Raw genomic sequence first — 18,420 nt, forward strand, 5'->3', positions numbered from 1 at the left:
TGTCTGTGACTGAATAAAGCCAAGGAATTGAGTCCTGCTCATTCTTTTCCTCAGAAAAATGAGCTAGAAAACCAAAGAGCAGAGTTTGAGACCCACTGATCCTAGGGGTCTCCTCTAACACTGAGCTTCTATGATTCTATCACCTATGGGTGGGAAGGTGGGGAAAGGGGATCCTTAATAGTAGGCAGGGGTGAGAAGAAAAGAGTTAAGTATCCTGTTTTCCCAGAGAAGCAGCTGGAAGGAGCTGGTTCCACCAGAGGGTAGTATAAAGGACCAGGTTCTCAGGATTAGAGCCCTGTATATAAATAAGTAGTTCAGATAATGCACATAGGATGCTTGGCAGAGTCTGGCATTAGGTAAATTGTAACTGCGACTGTGAAAAGTTTACATATAAGTCTGAACACCTCAACATATAATTTAATGTAACGTGCTCAGACACTGACATCACCGTGTCTGTTCCATCAGTCGCTGTGTTTATCGTGGACACTAAACTTCACTAGTGGAGCCAAGACCTGAGACGAACGCCTAAGACCAAGCCAGCCAAATCTAAAACAGCCAGAGAAAGTGGAGCAATAGCTCTTCAGCAGCAGGGGAGCTGAGTCCAAGGAAGAAATGATGGAAAGAAAGCCTGATTCCTTTCTGAAGTCAAAACGGCAAGCACATACATGCATAATTTTATAAATAATTATAGAAGGTTTGAAATACACCAAAACCTAATCACTGTCTCCAGGTTAAGAATGACCGCTCTAGATCCTCAGGCCACAGCCTGAGATCCTCAGGCCGAGCTGCCTACCAGACCCTGCAGTGGGGCGGGCCGTCACTCATCTTGGACACATGCTCACAATTGATATCAAACTTGAAACAGTCTTTCAATGCCACCAAGGCTGAACCTAATTTTCAACTTTTCAGGTTTAATGGATTCCAAATTAACAATTTCTGGTACATGGAAATTTTATCTGTTTGGCATTCTTTTTCTTTCCTTCTAGTAACAAAATCCCTCCTTTTTTTTTTTCACAGGGAAACCCCTCTATGTGATGCTGGTGGAATCTGCCCTCTCATGGGACACAGGAACATGCCTGAATCAAAGAGATACTGGCCACACTGATTCAGACAGGCAACCATCAATCAAGATGACTCCTTGGTATTATTGTTATGACTATGGCAAAGAGTTGCTTTTCACTGGGGTTTAAAGCTGTGAGAATGGTGGCTGCTGCTGACAGGTACCTCTGCCACTGTGATGAGGGACAGCAAGTATGAGAACACAGCTGATGAAGTTAAACAGAAGAGCAGGGGAGAACAGAATGGCCCGATTATATCTCTTGAGCCACTGAATAGTTGTGCCTAAAGCCAGGGCAGCATGAACACACCAGTCACCTAAGTCAAAAAACAAGCTTAAGCTGGAGTTTATTGATTGCAACCAAAATAATTCAAACTAATAAACCTGATCTAAAGGAAAATAAAGTCCCGAAGGAAATTCCCCTTCATAGATAGTCCTTTTAGAATTCTGGACTTCTCTCTGAAAATAAACCTGACTTAATTAAAATTCCTTCTTCCTATGACATTACTGCAAAAAGTCCAGGCTAACCACATACCACCCTCTGCACCAACGGTTCATCTTAACAGTGCTGCCTCCAAGCAGATGCCACCTTCTGCAATGTTTATGAAAGTCAGTCCTAGAGAAGAGACCTTGCAGTGGGCAATGGTAACACAGTTTATAGCTGGTTACCCTCAAAACACACTTGCCCTCAAGAGGTACTGAACACGTCAGTGTAAGAAATGGCCTAGAGTTGTGGGGTCCAAAACAAGGATATATGTGGTGCAAAGGAAGAAGGTTGTACGGGTCAAAACACACAGAGGCAGTGTCAACTCTGCATGGAGAAGCCATTCTGCAAATGGCAGCATAAGCTAGAAGAATCGGGAGTTGCGAGAAACAGAATGCCCAGAGTATTGTCAGGAAGGTTGTCTATTATTCTTTTGGAATAAAGATAGTAAGTGAAATGTCAACCCAGGTGCCAAACCTGGACCACAGCCAAGTGCCAAGACTTGGCATCAAGTGTGATGACAATCTGTGATGTCCATCAGAAGCAGGACAGAGAAAGCAGGGATATGAATATATATATACTTGTTATTCCAGTTGAAATTATTAAGTTTTGTCCTGGGGTAAAGCAAGGCCAGTGGAGAAACATACAGCTGGCCTGGAAGTTTCTCCTGCACTATACTTGGGTGTCACATCAATCGCCTCCACTGAGGGCAGGACTAATTATTCTCCCTACTGTAGGGACTCTGTGTTACCCTTTGCACTATCATGTTTATGAGCACTCTGTAGAATCTCCTGGAGTCTTAAATCACAATTAACCTTGCTTCTTGTGAGTAATGAGTGTGCTTTTTCTTTCCTCCTAGCCACTATAAATTGCTAATTGTGTGAGTTATCCTTTTGGTACTGACTGTGCAGAAGACCAGGGACAAGACTGGGACTTGCTACCAAATGAAGAGGCTCCCATCACATACTGGGACCTAATTTTATTTCTGACTTTATCCTACTTGTTTTTCCCCATACATTTCCTTCCTTATTTATTTTTCTGAATCCCATTATGTTATATGACTATTTAAAAGACACCTGAAAAATCTTTGGCAGAGGACAGGCACACAGTCTAGATCAATGGCAATCAAAATGTAAAACACACGGAGTCACAAACACCAGTGGAGGACAATTTCACAAACGCTATTATGGAGGTCATTAGAGGGAAGCTCCAACTGAGCGGTCTGAGGGTGGTGGGCCAGGTATATCCCTCAGCCAAACTGCCACGTCAGCAAACATCCTAGTCCTCCCCTCTTCTTCCCACTCTCTTGCTTTCCGCCTGCATGCTCCACCCTTCCTTGGGTAGCTGGGCTCTCTCAGGTCCATCCCCAGGCACCCATACCTACCCTCTCTTAATATTCTGGGTTGCCCTCCCTTTCTTAAGTCCTCCACCAAATCAAAGGTCTCACACCTCTATAGGACCTTGTACTTGCCTGTAAGTTGTCAATGACCGATACAAAAAAAAGCCCTTCCTTTCTCAGGAACTAGTACATTTTAACAAGGAATTTTGAAGAGTTAAAAAAACACTGGAATAATTCACTAATGGTGAATACACTGTAAAAATGGTATAGATGCAAGTGAACGGGGCAATTTGCCTGTATATCTCAAGTAATCTATGTAAAGCTGTTAGCACAGTACCTGGCATACTGTCAATGCTCAGTACACAGAAGAATAATTATTACTACTGCTGCTATGACTATTAATCCCACCATCCCCTCCATTACCACTCAACCACTCTGCCTATTCCTACACTTCCAGCATGCATGTAACTGTCTTTTTCATAACACTGGCTAGAGATCCACAATCAATTAATGCTATGTTAATTACATTTTATGGTTTATAAAGCATTTTATAAATGTTGTTCTTTTTGATCTTCCTAGTAATCATCAAGCTAAATATTATTCCCATTTTGTAGCTGGGGAAACTGTAGCTCAGGGAGGTTGATTTGTAAGGTCCCAGAACCAGGCTCAAAGCCAGGTTTTACATAAATTTCTTGTTCTCCCCATAACAAGTTGCCAACCGCACAGTATCACATCAGAATTATGTGAGGGCTTTAAGATTCCTGGGGTCCACTTAACGAATGTGGATGACCCAGTGGAAGGACTATGAGTCTATATTTCAACAGGTGCCTCATGTGATTCTGATGAGCTGCTGGTCCATGGTGCTTCTGGCTGACTGTGTACCTGCTGGAGTCTCAGTACTGTGCAAGGTACCACGAGGAAGACACACGTGACCTTCTCGAAGAACTAACAAAGCAATGAGGAAGTACGACTAGCCAAGGTAAAAGAAGAGTGAATCACTGATGATACAGCTCAGTTCTGAAAGAGGTCAGAGTGAAGGAGATCACAGTTGTCAGGAGTAAGGCCACGTTACAGAGGAGAGAAGATTCTACAGGGCCTCACAAAATGGGAAGGATTTCTAAGTGGAGAAAGAATAATCAAAATGAGATGCCCTCAAGAGAAATGATGAACAGATTAGTCTGGCAAGAATAAAGGGACCGGTAGGAGGTGAGCAAGAGAACTGAGAAGCCAGAGAGAGGAGCCTAGGTTGGTGTGATGAATGGCAAGGAGAAAGGCAGGGATGGCTTCTGAGCACAGGAACATCCTAAAATATAAACTGAAGGACAACTGGTGTGGCAGTACCATGCAGAATGAAGGGAGGCCTGAAGGGTAAACACCTGGACTGGGAGGATCACCTAGGAACCTACTAGGTGTGCCAGATGGCAAACGGTAAGATGGGTTATAGGGTACTGACCACCAGAATGGGGAGAAGGGATGGGCTGGGAGACAGGAGTCTAACCTGAGACCTCTCTCTGTCTATGGGCTTCTAAATTTTACAAAGCTGTTTTCATATGACACAGAAACATGATGGCAGGTGGCAAAAGTGACTACAGTTTTCTTCTCCTCCCTGCAACCAGGTTCCTTGCATTGTGATTCTGCAGCAACTCTCATCAAAAGGAGAGCCTATAGCTACAGCTATTGAATCCACGCTAGACACAGAGCTTGCTTCAGCAAACAGAAAGCCTCAGAAGCACTGCGGTGCCTGTTCTGAACCTCAGCCTCAAGATATATGTGCCTGTCTCTCAACACCCTGCCCAATCACCAACATGAGCAAACTAAGAGTATCGTGAAGGGCGATGAGGCAGGTGGTTTAGCCATTTTCATCACTTCAGCTGGGTTTCAATGTGAATCCCAGAAACAAAGGCTGGCTGACCTGGACCTGACACAAGAGTTGCTAGCCGAAATCAGACAAATCACAACTGAGTCCATCCCAAATCAATAACCAGCCACAGAATTAGGAGATACATAAATGACTGCTATTTTGAGTAAGTAAATTTTGGGGTCGTTTGTTACGCAACAAAAACTAACTCATACACACCATAGTAGTACAGCTGTATTATCAGGAACTGATGCCCCAAGAAGCCCAAAAAAACTTCTCCACTTAAAAAGCACATTAATAGCCGGGCATGTTGGTGCATGCCTGTAATCACAGTGGCTCAGGAGGCTGATGCAGGAGGATTGCAAGTTCAAAGTCAGCCTCAGCAAAAGTGAGGCGGCTAAGCAACCCAGTAAGACCCTGTCTCTAAATAAAATACAAAATGAGGTTGGGGATGTGATTCAGGGGTCAAGTATCTTGAGTTCAATCCCTGGTATCCCTCCTCACCATTACTTTCCTAGCTCTAAAGGATGTTTTCTACCACTGTCAAACTTTTAACACAACAATCACATTTAGGTGAGATGACAGATGATTAAAAAAAAAAAAAAAAAAAAACCAATAGGAGTACAGCCCTAATATCTATCTTGGAGCTTGTGAGCCAATTTTCATTACAACACACTGCAAGGAACTGTCTGAATTCCTTGGCTAAAGAAACACTTTATTGTTTTGGATACTGCTTGAAATAAGCAGACCATCAACAGACGCCTGGAAATAGTTTCATTACCAAAAGAAAAAAAAAAAAAGTCTTTATTTTAATGGTATTTGGCATACTCATGAATCTCTTTCCTGCCCATGTTCTTAGCAAAAGAACATGGGTTGCTGTTTAAGGCAAGAAAACATTGTAAATCATTTGGGAAAGAAAAAAAAACGTGCAAATAAATAGACATCTAGTCATAGTACTGGTTGGGATCCTTCTAACTTAGAAGTGTGAATGTCATTTCAAAAATAATGTCATATGGTCATTTTGTTTTAATAATGAAAGAGAACTTACCAGTAAGAACTTGTGTGGTCCAACGTTTTCAGGTTTTTAACGGTAGGACGAATCTGAAATAGAATTAAACAAAACATTCCATAAGTCAGTCACACTTGGAAAGAGTGAGCTTTCAATCCCAAGTGACTGCCATGATTTTGAGTATTTATTCTTTTAGTTAAAGATTAACAAAGCTTTTTCTGGCTCCAAATGGAATAGGGAGTGTTTTTTCGCCTACGTATTTCAACTTCCTGAACAGAGAGCATTCTCTCATCTACTTCAGGGAGTGCTGTAAGTCTGAGGCCGTATAACTATAAATGGTAGTGTTTTCATCCAAACCCCTCCAAGTCAGTGAAATCCTTACTGCTGCTCTTGCCTTGGTCCCTCAGCTGCCTTCGGCTAAGACCAAGACATGGCTACCTCTGTGGAACCAATCAACCAACTACTGGTCCACACCAGACTTTCCAATGGTAGCCACTGATCATGTAAAAACACACAAGGTTGTGTCTTATTGGTTACAGTGAGCTTCAGGTAGTGCTGCTCAACAGAAATAATAATGCCAGCCACATATACAATACGAAATGTTCCAGCTGCCACATTAAATAAAAGAAACAGGTGAAATTAATTTTAATAACATATTTAACACACCTTAATTTATCCAGAATATTATCATTTCAACATATAATCAGTATAAAAATTGAGATATTTTACATCTTTTTTTTCAATAAATTTTACTGTGTATATTTCAGGTTTAGAACGTTTCATGTGATATAGATAGTAAGATGGATAGTATTGTGAAGATGACTGACATATCTATTATCTCACATACTTTTTTTGTGACAAGAGTAGCAAAAAATCTTACTTAATAAAAGTCCCCAATACAATGGGATTTTGTCACCTGCAGTCCTCATGTTCTACATTACATCTCTAGACTTGCTCTTCCTGCATATCTGCTACCTTATGCATATCTGTTACATCTCCCCACATCCTCCCCTGCCTCTGTTTTGCATACCAAATCTTTAAGAACCAGTCCATCTCCACTGAGGCTGGCCACTCAGGCTAGTAGCTCCACACTAGACAGCATAGGTTTAGGGAATATGTTCTTGGCCTTCAGGTACTAGGCAAGGCTCCAAAGCAAGTCCAGCCCACATGGAGATTTTATTCACCTGTTTTCCTTCTCCTAGTAATCCATCATTACCCCATTTTATGGTGTCATTTTAATAAAAGTCATAAAGCAGTGACAGCAAATACTTATACAGCACTCCTACATGCCAGGGCCTGTTCTTGTTCCTGTTACCTCGGTTAATCCTCACAAAAACTTATGAAGTACATCATCATTCCCACTTTGTGCTAGGATACTGAGGCACACAGAGATTAAGTCCCTTACCCGAGGTTATAAGGTGGTGACAGAGTCTGCCTCTAGAGCATACTCATAGCCACTATGCACTCAATTAAATCTGAACAGCTCAAAATAAGATCATTACTTTCGGTTTTAATTATAACCATCAACTGATCCAAAGTCTGCTCTCATGATAACACGGTTAGATAATAGCATTGACAGTAGATGGAACAGGTATTGGCTGTGCTGGCAAATTAAATTAAAAACCAACCTGGAGTGGGAGCATGAAAACCACAGGTAGGCCTGGGGTCAGAAAGATTGTGATAGACGAGGGGGCCTGTTTGGATGACTAGGGTAGAAGGAGGGAGCGTAAGGTATGCTCTCTAGAAATACTTGTCTTTGTGGCCTGTCAGAGGGAAGGGCCTATACCTTTCATTAGACTCTCCAAGGGGTCTGAAAAATAGCAACCCTTGCATCAGTCTCAGCAGTTCAGACAGAAGAATCAAGTAGACAAGAATTAAGAAAACATATCCTGTGTGCTGGGCGCTGTGTCCCATGCTTATAGTTTCAGTGACTCAGAAGATTGAAACAGCAGGATTCCAAGTTCAAGGCCAGCCTGGGCAACTCAGAGAGATCTGTTTCAAAATAAAAAGGGCTGGGGTGTAGCTCAGTGTGTCCCTGGGTTCAATTCTCAGTACATAAAACAAAAAAAGCAAATATATCCTCTTTCACCTTATTAATCCACAGGCCTCCCTCAACCCCCAAAATCAAACTCAGTGAGCAAACTCAGATCCACACATGCACTCCATGCCTAAATCATACCGGCTGCAGAATCACAGGCCATGAGCTCAGCATGCTACAGAGTATTGCCACCCAGCTCATACAGTGAGCAATGAACCCGATGAAAACCCCTCCATGGCCTCTTCTGGGTTTATAGTCCAATCCAAGCTCCTCAACCTGTCTAAAAAAGTTCCCATGACCTCGTGCCTGCCCCACACTGAAGCGCTCCTCACGGGCATCTTAGCCACCTAGAATTATTAACAGGGTTCTAAATGCCCCCCACCCTCCTCTGTATCTTTGAGGATTCTGTTCTTTCTGTCAAATGTCCTTTCCCTATAGCATCAGCTTACCTTCATGCTTTGGGTCAAAAGTTACCACCCCTGGGAAGCCTTGTGAACTACCCAGCTGGCCTAGGGACAACTTTGTGGTAACAGATGCAAGTAGTATTCATTCAGTTCAGTTGACAGTTATGTGGTACTAGTGCTGATAACAATAAAAGCTGGTCTTTATGGAGCTATGTCTAAGCTTTACAAACTCCTTTAATCCTTTTAGAAATCCTATGAAGTAGATTTTATTGCTCCATTTAGCAGGTGAGCAAACTGAGGTACAAAAGTTAATTCAGTAGCCTACAGTCATAGGCTTGTAAGTGGCAGGGCCAGCTCATGAGCTCAGACAGTTTGGTTCAGAGCCTACACTCTTCATAGTTATTTTTCTTTTTTTTTTTTTACTCTTCATAGTTATATTGTACTTGCCATCACCTAGGTTCCACAGCATCTATACTAATCGCCCTCATGCTTCCTGTTATTTCAAGTAATTCTTATGTTTCAGTTTTTCATGCACTGGTTTCTGGGCACTTGTTTATAGAATCCCTGATGGTTGAGAATCATTCTTTTAACTCATCTTTGTCTCTCCAAGACCTAGCAAAATGTTTAGTGTATAGTAGATGCTCAATAAAGGTGCACACAGGGAAACACTGGAACAGCACTGGAAGGATGGGAGACAGGGCTGCAAGCTGGGCTGAATAATTACATACCAGGATAAAGAGCCTCTGAATGTGAACTTTAACAAACAAGTTTTATTTTAACCTCATCTTTTAAATGCAGCCATTGCCAAGGAGATAATCACCCAGTAATGAAGGGAAAAGAAGTAACCCAAAGCTTGTCAGACTTGATCATGTCTTCACTGAGTTCATCAGCTCATTCTACTTTGCATGGGGATCTTAAGTAACAGCATGCCAATGGTTCTGGCTGGTCAGAGTGGAAGAATGCCAGAAAAGACACATGTTGAAAAATCTCCTTTGGCTGCCTGGACATGGCTTGGACATCTCTGCCCTAGCATTCTATGGTATGTTTCTTTCCATTACTTTCTAAATTCCTCTTAGATGACTATGAAAAGTGACCTTGTAGGAGGACACTCTTCTCTTTCTCTAAATAGTGGAAAAGACAAAAGTTTCAAGATCTGGGACAGATACAGACCTCGAGAGAGAGAAGAGCACCTTCTAGCTCACATCAGAGATTGTATACCAAAGCTGTGGCCAAGTCCACCTCTCACAGATACATGAAATCAGTCATAACATTCACCATTCCATGGCCTCCAGAATATAAGATACCCATACATCCAGACTATAAGATATCCATGCGCTAGTTTCTTGCGTACATGGATATCAGCATCATCTTGTCATTAACAATCAAATTCTAAATCTATAGTTTGACTTTAGCCAGCTCATCTCCTTCCCTGATGGTAATAAATAATAACATTAATTTGCTATTATTGAGAGCTTTACTGAATGCAAATAACGTGCTGTGCACAGTGTAGATGTTGGAGATACAACAGTGAATAAGGTTAAAAAATTGGTTTTCTTTTTGCTCAAGCAACTGGGTCAATGATGACTTCACTTGCTCAAGGAGAGAAACAGGTTGAGTGAGGAAGAAAATCTAGAACTCTGATTTGACCTGGTTAACTCTGAGACATCCAAGGGGAGATGACCAGGAAGCACTAAGAAGTCTAGAACTGTATTGTCCAATAGAGACTAGTACATATGGTTATTTAAATTTAAATTGAGTACAATTAAAAACTCACTTCCTCATTTACATGAGCCACATTTCAAGTGGTCAAGTAGCCACCGAAGAGGCTTCTGTGTGGAGTGACATAGGTTTTTTCCATCATTGTAAAAAGTTCTACTAACCAGGGCTTATCTATAACATACATGACAACTTTTTGGATTCCTTTATTACTACAAAGTTTACTGAACTATAAAATTGGAGCCCTGGAAGATCTTAGTTTACATGGCAATTGGATTCTGATTTGCCTGAATATATTTGTTTCAAATCTAACTTAAATTCTCAAGGACAATAGACACTGTGGGCAGAAGTGGCATGAACACTGGATCTACAGGCCTTGCTTCTAGCTTGTCTTCTCTACCAGGACAAGTAATTTAATTTATGTGTGCTTCCATTTCCCCACCAACAAAGTCAAGAGTGACCCTGAATGGACTCTGTGGAGATGGATGCTGGAGAATGTTTCCAACTCTGGAGATACCTCCACTGTCAGGTCTATTTGTTTTCACACGTAAATTCTGATATAATGTTATTTCAAATGGCAAAACAGATGTAAAAGGGGTTTTGATGCACATAAAGAACCCTACTGTAGTAATAAACGATATATGCTCCACCAAGGTGAGGTCAAGCTGGAAAAAAAAGAAAGAAAGAAAAAAAAAAGCCAACCTTATACTTAAGTCTATCAGAGAAATCTATTATTAGCTGTTGGCAAGTATAATGACTTTATAAAGCAATGCCATATGTATCAAAGAGACAAAAATTAAGTCCTGAGCTCCAAAGCTAAAAGACAGCAGGAAGCAAAATGCTGACATTTTGCCCTGTTGTGCAAAGGCTCTGTCCCAGGGACGGCACACCCGAGAGAGGGGGAACTGGCCTACTTTCACCAAGTGGAAACCACCCCATAGCTCCTGGCTGGAAGAGCTGGTCTGGTCTGTTCCTCAGGACTCTACTACCTGGTCAGGATTCTTAAAGCACAGACTAAAATTCTGTTCTTAATTGAGGAGCTGGCAGTGTATGTTCTCAACTAATGTGTAGATGAGTTGAAGAGTAGGGAGAGAATTCTGATAATGCCAAATTCAGTGTGAAATCTTAAAAAAACACACACACACATATATTTCCATTTTTTTACACTTTAAGAGACTATATTAAAAGTCAAGAGTAAACAATATATTATTACACTCAACTTATCTTTTCCCCCATGTTTCTACTCAAAGGGCAGTAGCACTTTTAAAAGTATGGCAAGCTTCTTTGGAATTTACTCGTATTCCCACCATGTTAGTGCTGATATCTATTTTTGCCTATTACTTTTGATAGGCATATGTGTTTTTATATGACTCTGTCTGCAGATTATATGTCACTGGTAATAAACCTAGTACAGGTTTTGCAGGTGGATTGTTCTAGGGTGAATATTGAATCCTCAGCTAACAAGCTGCTCTTGGGCAATTGAACTCTAAGCCTCAATTTTCTAAAGTGTAAAATGGACTAGTAATACCTTTTATATATAGTTGCTATAAAGATTAAAAAGAAAAAAGTCAGCATGTACTGCCAAACTCCATGAATGATGGCTACTATTTTTCTTATTTCACTTTAAATTTTAAATGTTTTTGTATGTATTTCTACACCTACTCAAAGTCTTTCATGTTGAAAAGCCACAATTTACTAAATCATCCTCCTAATGCTGAATATTTAAGTTACTTCTAGTTATTATAAATACAATCACACTGGGCTTTAGCTGTTTCATTCCTTTCTCTTATTTTTCTAGCTCCCTTGAATTCTTAGAAGTAGAATTACTTTTTTTTTTTTTTTTTGCTTTTTTCAAAGGGGTTTTTACTAAAAATAATATCAACAAAATAATGAAGTTCCTAAGATCTTGATATTTTATACATAAAATGGTATTGTTAAGGTGACGTCTATCTTGCTTTTCTAAGATAATTAGTATAAATATTTTTCATGTTATTTATTCATAGTTTGTTACCTTGAAAAATAATGTTTATATTTTTTGTTCATTTATGGACTAGAGTCTTGATATTACAAATTTGAATGACTTCTTTATAGTCCATGATCATCCACAATTAATATGTGTATTTGCTACAAATGCATTCCCCAAACTTTTGCAATTTTTATATAAACATCTTTTAATTTATATGCTATTTAATAAATAATATGCAATTGCCACATTTTATTTAAACCTCATGAGCTATGGCATTGCTTACTGGCAAACCATTTGGCTTTTGATTTGCTTCTCAAAGTCCATTTACATCCACTTTGATTTTCATAGCAAGCCTTGTGAAGGAGCTGGGGAGTATGACAATGCTCAATGAACATCAGAGGAAACTGGGATACAGACAAGTCTGATGTCTTGGGCAGGGTCCCTGAATGCTGGATTTGGCCAAGACCATCTTTGCAGTCTCTTTTTCTTTGAACCATAGGATTCTTGTGAAAAGATTTTGTGCAAAATGATTATTATTTTGTGCAAAATGGATTATTATTCAGAGTACCAATTCTATAGCATTTCTTATTGGAAATGCCTTGCTTTACACAAAGCATCAGAGAACCAACACAAAGCATCAGAGAACCAACAGGTTCGCTGCCCTGAAGGCTCAAGAAAAGTTAGAATTTAGTAAATCTACAAAAATGATGGCTTACATAATGAACCACCTTTATGCACCTTTTTAAGCAAGCAAAATAATTTAAACATCTTCAGACCTAAATTAAGTTTTCCTTTATTATTTAAAAAAAAATCTGGATGAAAGCCATGTCTTCTCCCAAGGATTCCCTCATCCTTACGCTCAGTGAAACCATTCTTCTCCCGAATTTATACTTTTCTACTTTTTACCTTTTATCACAGATATTTCAGAATATGTTGTATTTCTTAAGTAGATGATAAGTACCCAAGACACCATTTTTATTTGTAGTTGTATTTCTTAAATTATCAAGCACCCTACACCAATTCAGCATTGGAGCGGGGAGGGAGGAGAGTTTTATATAGTTAAGAGCCATTTAAAGAAAAAGCAGAGTCTGGTTAAAATAAAAGCATTGAAAGCACTGTGGTATAAGTTGTCTTAACTGTGTGCTCTTTGCAATATCACTCCATTTTTTGGCAAGCACCTCATCATGACACAGTTCTGGTGCATTCTTAGGCCAGAAGTCTGCATTAGCTAAACCACGCAACCTGTATTAAAGAACATCCAAATGTTTCCAACCTTGAAAAATCTTTAAAATTCTGCAGAAATATCTGTTTATGCTTTTATTTGCAAGTTCCAATATAACTCATTCCTCAAAAATCCAGTCTTGGTCAGCATCTGGAAAAAACTCATAAAAAAATTGGAACAGCTGTTTCCTAATATTAGGAAAATTCACAGGAAGTGATTAATGTTAACTAAGGAGAAAGAAAAATAATCTGGATCAAATTATAAAACAAAAACATCTAAAATTCATAATTTAATACAGTACAGTCCGTGAGCCACCAGATCTTCAGAACTGAGGGGAAGATTACATATCTTATTGAAATATTTGTCACTATAGAATTTTGTTATTTCTGTGTATGTGGTGCTGGAGATTGAATCCTGGTCCTTGTATTTGCTAGGCAAGCATTCCACCATAGAGCTACATTTTTAGCCCTTTTATTTTACTTTATGACAATGGTTCATTAGGTTATAGAGGCTGATCTCCAATTTGTTATCCTCTTGTCTCAGCCTCCCAAGTAGTTGGTATTACAGGTTATGGAGCCTGGTTAGAAATAATTTTATTCCATGCATATACAAATATACATAACATTGATGCCCCACCTACATAATACACTCTTAGGTCCTACACTTTCCCACTGATGTTTATGTAACCCTTATCTGTTGAGCTGGCCATTTCAAGTATTTTCATAAAGTTCCCATTGCCTTACAGGACAAACTAAGACCTAACTACTCTGGATGGTGGTCCCTGAATGGAGAGGGCTGAGTCTTTTGAGAAAAATCTAGTGTGTTTTGTATCTCAAGAAGAACTGGATGAACAGTGACCAACAGCCACAAGGCAAGACCAAAGCAAACTGTAGAAGAAGGAGGTTTGTGGCTTGTTGGTTCTTCCACCACCCTGCTCCATTATCTACTATGTGCCTGGTAGAGTAGATGGTGCTGGGGGACACACGGAGAACAATATAATGCCCCTCTTCCTCAAGAAGACTACAATAAGTCATACAGATAACTAAAAAAGCAATTACAACTCTAGAGGCATATAATCTAACAGCGGTAAGCACAAGCAGTGTGAGAATACAGAGAAGAACACCTCACCTATATCTGGGATGATCATGGAAGGCTTCCACGAGGAAGCAATATCAACACTAAAATGTGAACAGGATTAACAGAGAAGAAGAAAAGAGTCTCTATGCACCCTGAGGGCTGCAAGGAGCATAGAGTGTGGGGGAAAAGTTCCAGATGGGAGACAGGCCTTACCATAGGAAGTTAACAGTCAGGCAAAGCCTAAGCAGGTAACTTTATAGCGAGAACCACGGGACCAATGGGAAGAATCCAGAATTGACAAGAGGGAAGAGTCAGAGTCTCTTTAGGTAAGAGGCCTCCCGAGGGCAAGAAAACATGCTGCTTCACAGTTATAACCTCAATGAAGACAATGCCGGTCCCAAGTCCACGGAAAAACCAATAAGCTACCCAACCCAGCAGATGGGAACAGTGAGCGCACCTCATCACAAATGCAGGAGGAGAGGGAGTTATCTCCATTTATAGGTAAGTTCCTCATTTGAGAAGACAGTACATTGATATTCCTTTCTGCTAAATGAACCTGATTCTGAACTGGGAACCAATTCATCTTAGCTTGCCTGGGATTTTTCCAGTTTTAGCACTGAAAGTCCCCCATCCCAGGAATCCCCTCCAGTGTCATATCAGCCAAAATGGCTGGTTATCTGAGTTTGTAAAGTGCAAGAAGTGGGCAATAAGATGTGTGATCTAGGTATTTGTGTAGGAACTGGCGTGTTAAGTGTGACCCCCGCAATGCTCAACCTAGGCTCACCTGGACCCTTTGAGCTATGGAATCCTCTGGAACAGCTTGGAGGCCTCTCTGGGACTTCACCATCATCTGCATAATCCATACTGAATAATACTTGCAAAGCATCAGACTAACTGAAGGCCTAGTAATTACTATCTCTCATGCTCAAGAATTACATAGTTAATGCCTTTAGAAAACATCAATTAGCCAGAGAAGTGTTGTCATTAACTGAGAGTTAACCAAATCTCTTTCAACTTTAGCTTTTGACATTGAAAAATTTTCCTAAAATAAATTAAGTCTACTTAGATATAGAAAGCAAATGTACTTTCATATATCTTGGTTAACTAGGGATCTTATAATGAATGCTTCACTCGCTGCAATGGCTTAGAGTCTTACTTTCAAAAGTTATAAAAATTTAAAAGGCAACAAGAACACATTACAGTTTCCCATCAATAGTCACAAGAGGATAACACTTTATGACAATATTGGACAGGCAGAAGGTGGCTGATAAATCTTCATCAAATAAGTGGTAGTGGAAAACTGAGACACACAGAATCACAGAAGACAATGTGAGTGGGACTGTGGATAAGACGCAGGCTGGACTGGATGGAGTGTTCCTTCAGGGCTGTGGACTAAGGCAATGGAACTCAGCTGCTGCTCACAATCCTTGTTTGAAAAAAGGAAGCAAGAGCTTCAAGAATTAATTTTCCTTTCCTACAACAGGGATAATGACTGGAGGCAACGTGGCTTTCAGTCAGCAGAAGATCCAGGAAGACTTCAAGCTGATCTGTGCCAAGGGCCTACCAGTCATCCTTGACTCCAAAAGCACCCCAGGAAGCTGAGCCAAGGTCATCCAGGCCTCATGCTGTTTGGCGAGAATCACAGGATGGATGAACACATGAGCCTTAGGATCTTTCTCTGACAAAAAGCAATCATATCCAACACATTTTGTTAGTTCTTGGTGAAAAAGTCTTTTTGAAATCCAACCACACTTGAATAGAGCTACTTAAGAAAAATCTAAAATTATAAGAAAACAGGGCTGTATTTTTATTAGCTTCAAAAATGGGGGAAAATCTGAGAAATATTTAGCAGTATTTCCCACTGGTAATATATGTCATAGTTATGTTTTCCTCTAAAACTTCCAGTTTTATTGGTGTATTCTGGGTAACAGATTTTGCTATCTGTTCAAAATAATCATTTTGCCCATGTGGCTTAGTCCTCTAATCACATCCCTTTTTTTCATGACACACTTTCCATCAGACACCAAGATAGAGAGAGTCATCACAGAAATATTCAGGTCATTTCCAGAACACAGAGTGAGGCCGCATGAGCAGGGCAGGATGCAGCAGAGGGCACTGTCCCATCCAGGCCAGGAAAACAAGCCATGGAAGGTTTTGTTTTCACTCGGCCAGATCTGTTCCTCTGACAGGGAAGAGCCGACCTCCCGGGTGAGGCAGTGAGCAAAGTCCACCAGGATCCATGTTCACATGAGAAGCAGGTGGGCTGAAAAACATCCCACCCTGGTCTGGGTTCTCTGACCTGACTGAAGGTTTAGTCTTCAACTACAGCCACCAAAACATGGTGGAACACTGACTGTTTTTGTTGTTGTTGTTGTTTGTTTGTTTTGTTTTGGTTGGTCGCTGAAAACAATCAAAGGAGTAGGTAAGATACAGCAATTCCAAGGCTTTGTTCATGTTTTCCTCCTATATCATTAAGAGATCCACAGCTTATTAACATTAACAGAGAACCCAGCTGTGTTCAATATGACCTCAAGGCCAAAATTCAACAGGAGGAGAACTGCACACCAGTACCACCCACCTGTTCCTGCACCTACCTGTGCTTCCTGGGGAAAGTGTCGATTGTAACGTTAGACGTTCTCATGGGCCTTCCCATTTTACATACATTTTGAATTACGTAGAAATCTGTGGACCATGCTTTGGGGGAGTATACAAGCATATTTTTACTGTACCAGAAAAGTACAACAAAAATCCAGAGCTAAAAACAAAACAAAAACTGTCACCCACCATATATTGGGAGGGGATTTAAAGGTGGCTGGGGCAATCAACATTCTGTGAAACTAGCCACTTCCATGCTCAACCCTTCTCTTAGGGGTCTCCTATTTCTCATTTGTTTGTGTATCAGTGTTGACAACTTGATTATAAGGGCCTCTGATTGCATGGGCTATACTTTATTCTTCTATGTATTGTTTTCCTTCCTATAAAAATTAGCTCTTTGACACACCAGAGGTTTTCAATAAATGAGTTGGGGGTAGCCCTAGATGTGCTTATTTTATTTCTAATTATCTATAACTAAAATGTGCACAGTGCTTAGGAGAAAGGTAACAGAACAGTTAGTTCTGAAATTAGGCTACATGACTGGGGATGTTGCTCAGTAGTGGAGCACTTGCCTAGCATTCATGAGGCACTACAAATAAATAATAAAATGAACAGAAATATAGCTGCTATTTATCTTCTATTGTCAGAGCTAGCTTTCATTCCTGTGAATATGTCTCTCTCAGTTCCAGGAAGAGCTGTGGATGCTGATGATATCAGACAGTCTTTCTTAACCTTTTAAGACTCATACACCCATTTTTGATAACCATAAAAACTTTATCCCTACCCAGATTCTGATACACCCTTGCCCTGCCTTCTTGGGAAACTAATCTGCATTCTCAGGCTTCTTTGCTCAACACTCTCTTCTCCCCCACATCTGATGAATCTCTAATCTCTGTCTCTAGTCCCAGTCTTCTCTTTGAACTCCAGATCCCTTATCAGGCCTCTCAAATATAACAATGGACACACCCAAATGCTCATCATCTCCCCAAGCTTCTCCTCTCCTGGGCTCCCCAGCAGAGGGATACCGCAGGCTCTGCCCTTCCAAGCCCAACTTCTCATTGCATCTTTGTTTCACTTTTCACCAATTCCACATCCAGTTAATCAATCAATCAGCAAATCCTGTCAGCTCTGTGTCCAAAACACCTCCTGAATCCAACCATGTCTCAACACGGCCTCTGCTCCCTGCTGGTCTGAGCCGCAGCACCTCTTGCCTAGATGCAACAGAAGGCCCCTAGATTCTGGGCCGCCTTCTGGCTCACTGCCTCAGGATGACTCCACGAAGCAGGGGAAGGTCAGTCATTTACTTTACTCCCCTGCTCAGAACTCCAGTTCCCTTAGCACACCACTGAAGCCTACCCCAGGGCCCACAGGGCCCCATAGGAACTGGCTCCACTCACTCTACGTAGCCATACTGACCCCCAGTTCTCTGCCTCAGGGCCTTGACACGTGTTCTTTCTCCTGCTTGAACTTCTTACCACAGATACAGAGGCCTGCCAACTCCCAGCCTCCCTGCCTACAGGCTTGGGGTCTAGTTGCCTCTCTTCAGAACAGCCCTACTCTGTCCTCCCTTGCCCTGCTTTGCTCTTCTTCACAGAACTTAGCACTTCCTGGCACTCTATTTTCTATGTATTGAGTGATGAGGCCTCCCCTTCACC

The 18,420-nt window shown here is 40.8% G+C and overlaps 1 protein-coding gene across 3 annotated transcripts in view; it reads right to left on the minus strand.

Moving 5' to 3' along the window:
- The window catches only part of Gng12 (G protein subunit gamma 12), a 123,320-nt gene that overhangs the window by 67,477 nt on the left and 37,423 nt on the right, over positions 1-18,420 (minus strand). For all 3 annotated transcript variants that reach the window (XM_071617940.1, XM_027949562.3, XM_027949561.3), the window contains exon 2: positions 5,787-5,839. The gene's annotated coding sequence lies outside the window, so the exon portion shown is untranslated. The remainder of the gene's footprint in view (positions 1-5,786; positions 5,840-18,420) is intronic.

Source organism: Marmota flaviventris, chromosome 10, assembly GCF_047511675.1.
Source record: "Marmota flaviventris isolate mMarFla1 chromosome 10, mMarFla1.hap1, whole genome shotgun sequence".
Taxonomy (NCBI): domain Eukaryota; kingdom Metazoa; phylum Chordata; class Mammalia; order Rodentia; family Sciuridae; genus Marmota; species Marmota flaviventris.